The sequence below is a fragment of the Nematolebias whitei genome, chromosome 1 (assembly GCF_014905685.2).
Source record: "Nematolebias whitei isolate Nwh7 chromosome 1, NemWhi1, whole genome shotgun sequence".
Lineage (NCBI taxonomy): Eukaryota > Metazoa > Chordata > Actinopteri > Cyprinodontiformes > Rivulidae > Nematolebias > Nematolebias whitei.
In genome coordinates this window covers 7467821-7473011 of record NC_056498.1, presented here as the reverse complement: position 1 = coordinate 7473011, position 5191 = coordinate 7467821, and the positions used below count along the sequence as shown (strand labels likewise).

The 5191-nt window shown below is 36.4% G+C and overlaps 1 protein-coding gene across 1 annotated transcript in view; it reads right to left on the bottom strand.

The window, feature by feature from the left end:
* mllt3 (MLLT3 super elongation complex subunit) overlaps positions 1-5191 on the bottom strand; it is a 152106-nt gene that overhangs the window by 135703 nt on the left and 11212 nt on the right. The gene's annotated exons all lie outside the window — the stretch shown is intronic.

Genomic DNA, 5191 nt, shown 5'->3' with positions numbered 1-5191 from the left:
ACAAAAGAAGCAGAAGATAAATATAAGAAGTATAAAAATAAATTAGTCGGGATTATAAGAAAACATAAGAAAGAATATTATAGTGATTTATTGAATAAAAGTAAAGGAGACATCAAGGCAACATGGCGGGTAGTGAATAATGTTTTACAAAAAAAATAAGAAAAACAGGCATTTCACAAAACTTTACAATAGACAACAAGAATGTATGTGATGAAAATGTAATTGCTAATGGATTTAATCAATACTTTGTGAACGTTGGATCCAGCCTTGCTGCAACGATACCTAAAGTGGATAACAATGTGAACTATTTAATTGATGATTATCTTGCAAGTATGTTCCTGACTGGAACTGACAAATATGATATAATGACTGTAGTCAATAAATTTGTAGACAAAAGATCAAAGGATTGGATGGATATGGACATGATGTTTGTAAAACACATATTGGGTCATGTAATCGAACCATTTACATATGTATGTAATTTATCTTTTACTAAGGGAGTATTTCCTGATAGAATGAAGGTGGCTAAAGTGGTTCCTCTTTTTAAAGGTGGTGACAAATGTGTGTTTAATAACTATCGACCGATATCGTTGTTACCACAGTTTTCTAAGATCTTGGAGAAATTATTTAGTAACAGACTAGACCAATTTATTGAAAGGCAAAATATTCTAACTAATAGCCAATATGGTTTTAGAGAAAAAAATTCCACATCCATGGCGCTAGTAGACTTTATGGAACAAGTAACAACTGCTGTGGACCGAAAACAGTATTGTGTGAGTGTGTTTGTGGACTTAAAAAAGGCATTTGATACTGTCGATCATAACATTCTTTTTGAAAAATTATACAAATACGGTATCAGAGGATTGGCTCTGCAGTGGGTGTGCAGTTACTTAAAAAACAGGAACCAATTTGTGCAGATAAATGATGTGAGATCGGATTACTGCTCCATTACATGTGGAGTTCCTCAAGGATCTGTAATTGGTCCAAAGTTGTTCATCTTGTATGTGAATGATTTGGTTAAGGTGTCCAGCCTCCTTAAATGCGTTCTTTTTGCGGATGACACAACTTTTTTTTGTTCTGGTAAGAATATTGAACAGTTATTGGAATTAATGATGATTGAGTTTTGTAAAATTCAAAGTTGGTTTAGACTAAACAAAGTATCGTTAAATTTGGATAAGACTAACTATATGATATTTAGCAATAAAAATAAAAATATTGATGTTTCATTCAAGATTGAAGATTCTGAAATCTGTAGAGTATATGAGGTGAAGTTTTTGGGTGTCATCATTGATGATAAATTATCATGGAAGCAACATATAAATTCTGTTAAAATGAAAATATTAAAATCTATCGCAATATTTTATAGAGTTAAGTATCTACTGAATGACAAAGCATTGTATTTGATGTACAATACAATTGTTGTGCCACATTTGATTTATTGTGTTAATGTTTGGGGAAAAGCATGTAAATCAATTACAAAGTCTATTTTTATTTTGCAGAAAAGAGTTGTAAGAATTATCAAGGGTAAACATTATTATCATCCATCGAGTATATTATTTTGTCAAATGAAGTTGTTGAAGTTCCCTGATTTGGTGGATTATACCATTTTGTCATTCATGTATAGAGCTCATAATAATACATTGCCTTCTAATATCCAAATGCATTGTGTAAAAAGAGCTAGTAATTATAATCTTAAGGGGAAAGATGTTTTTGTTAAACCGCAATTCAGAACCAGTTTGAAGGGAAGATCTACCCTAATTCAGGGTGTTGGACTGTGGAACGACTTGGAGTTAGATGTTAAGGAAGCTAAATCAATCTCGGTATTTAAGAAAATGGTAAAAATTCAATTGCTAAAAAAATATATATGAATGTATTTCATGAAAAATGTTGGATATTTGAAATATTACTTGAGTTATTTACTTGTTTCTGATAATTTTCTGAATATGTTTGTTTGAATGGTTTATTAGATAAATAAGGAGCAGATTCAATAAGATTTTTTCTTCATCTGCTACCTTTCATTTTATATTTATAATTGTTTTCTAATTACATAAATGTTAATTGATATGTATTTTATTTTGTTATTAAATGAATAAATAAATAAAATAAAAATAAAAAATAATTTAAAAAAAAGTTTCAGTAAAAATCCTTCCAGCTGCACAGCATCTGATACCAGAGGAAACAATCATCCAAAAAATGTGATTTACATCCAGAAAAAGAGGAATTAAAGTTTCCAAAGGCAAAATCTCAGAATGAAAGTAACAGAGCTGCTCCAACATGCAGCCACATTGAGCGGCGCAATTCTAGAACAATTCTTTGTTGTTGTTGAAACATTTTGTCTTTCATCCAAAAGACTTCATCAGTTTTGAACCACTTTGGCCATGACTGCCTTTAACGAGTTGATAGGGGGAGAGGGCAGACTCCAGAAACCACCTGAGCACCATCAAACTGGTTGACCCACTACGTGAAGGTGCTATTTAAAAGACTGAGTTTGTTGTGGCTCCTAGGACAGATGAAGTCTTTTGGATGAAAGACAAAACATTTCAACAAAAAGAAACCGTCCAGAGGACCTGACTTAACTTTGCTGGATATAAAGAACATAGTTGTTCTCAGGGGTGTGGTCTAGTGATACGTAGGAATACAGAGTATATCCACTAGAAAAGCTTAATAATTTCAGTATACCCACTTAAAAGTGCCCAGTGATACATGACATATCATTAGGCACGTGTCAATGATACGTTAAATGACAGTTAAACGCTTCTGTAACAATCTATCTGTACGCAGCGCTTGTTTATTACATTCGCTTATCCAGCAAATTATTGTATAATTCTATACTTACTACTTAATACTTGAACATGTTTTGCTTTGATACAGTTTTATACATTCTATAATATGCTTTTAATACAAAGCCAACTGTCGCACAAAGTTTGTTGTTCATTTATTCAAACATAAGCATCAGAGAAATTTGGAAATGTTCAATACGCTTAAAAATTAAAATAAATTGACAATTACATTGTACTAACCAGTGTACTTTGGTTTCTAAGCACAGTATACAGCCTATCGTAGTAAAGTTAGTTTTACGTTGGACGTTGGACATTCACGCTCCGTGGCTTTGTGTCCAACGTCCAACGTAAAACTAACTTTAGCACTGTTTGTTCTGTGAGGATTACTACTTTCTGTTGTGACGTGTGCTGATGACCACTTGACCAGGTCACCCTTGTGAAAGAGATCTCGATCTCAACTGGCTCTACCTGGTAAAATAAAGGTGATTGATTGATTGATTGATTGATTGATTGTTCACCAACCACACTTTGCTGCTTCCTGAGAGAAGGGGGCATCAGTGATCACAAGCTGTCCTTGATTCTGGCTGATCCAGTATTTAAGACCCTGCTTACCATCTTCTCGCCACTGTAACATTTTATGCCTTTCGGTGTTGTGGAAGAGACTTAGCAAGACTTACCTAGTCTATGAAAATACTAACCTTGGCTTCCTTGTGTTCTTCAGCCTCTGGTTCCCTGGTTCACCTTCCTTGAGAAGTGTCTTTGAGTCCGTTCTACCACTCTCCCACCATCTATACTCACCTGCCTCCGGTTTGCTGTCCGCTTCTGGAAACCTCCACATTCTCTCCAAGCACATGAAACACAAGACAAAGTAAGGTTATAACATCCCAAGTCATCTTCAACTCGAATACTGCTGTGGAACCAGATACTCACCTTTGCTGTTCTACTACAGATCTTTCCAGGATCTCTGTGAATCACATCACCTGTAAATAAAGCACTTACCGTTTTACCTTCCTGAGTGGAGTTGTTGGTTGGCTTATTCTGGATTAACAATAGAAATACTGTTATATTCCATCCATCCATTCATCCATTCATCCATCCATCCATCCATCCATGTTGTATTGCTTGTCTGTGGTTGGGTTGCAGAGACAACAGGTGCAGGATCTCCAGCTCCTCCTGGGGATCTCATGAGTTCCTCAACCAGAGAGGACCTATTATCTCCCTATAAAGTTCTTGTGTCTCTTCCCAGTGGTACAAAGTACATGCCCAGAAAACTTCCATTCATGATCAGATGCCCCAACAACCTCAACTGACTTATTTTGATGCAGATGAGCAACGGCTCTACTCCGAGCTCCCCCCGGATCTCTAAGACTGAGTACTCTACAGGAAGATCATTTCAGTCGTTTCTATCCAGGATCTCATTATTTTGATCATGATCCAAACCTCTTGACCACAGGTGATGGTTGGAACATAGACAGACCAGTAAATCCAGAGCTTTGTCTTTCAACTAATCTTTCCCAACCAGCCAAAGCAGCATCCTCATTCCATAGGAATGTTCTGTTGACCCACCTCCCTCTCCATCTTACCATCGCTCATGAACAAGATGCTCAGATACTTGAACTCTTCCACCCGAGGCAAAGAGGGGGCATTCCACCTGTTTCCAGTTGAGAACCATGGTCTCAGAATTAGAATTGTTTCTCATTCTAGACGCTTCACACTTTGGCCGTAAACTGTCGCTATGCATGCTGAAGGTCACAACCCAAACACGTCAACAGAACCACAACGTCAGAATAAAACAGAAATAAGACCCTGAGGTTCCCTCCTCTCCACAACTGCTCCTTTAGATCCTGTTCATGAAGACCACAAACCGGATCAGAGGTAAGGGACAGTCCCGGTGGAGTCCAACCTGCACCCAGAATGAGCTTAGTTGTGTTATTTCAGTTATAGTGAATTCAATTTTTCACTTACTTGTAGAAAACGAGTAAATTTACCCACTTAAAGACAAATAAAGCATTACGTTGAACCCCGATGTCTTTAAAGAAACACACAAATAAAAAGTGTGTAGGAGGTTCATTGTGTCTTTAAAATGTCTAAACATGTATTTCTGTTGTGTCTCTATCAACAGGACTTTTGTTAAAGACAGATATTTTGGAAAAGTAAAAATCCTGTAAAACTGTAGCCCAGTTCAAAACAGTCTGACTCAAATACACAGGAATACTTCAATCAAGTTTACTTGGTATCTTTTCTAAGACAGGATGCTGAGAGAAGAGCTGAGGTTTTGTAAGAGGAAAATTGGAGTGGCAGAGAAGCATGTTAGACTGGTACAGGACATGTGTGAGGACAGCAGGACATGTTAGACTGGTACAGGACATGTGTGAGGACAGCAGGACATGTTAGACTGGTACAGGACATGT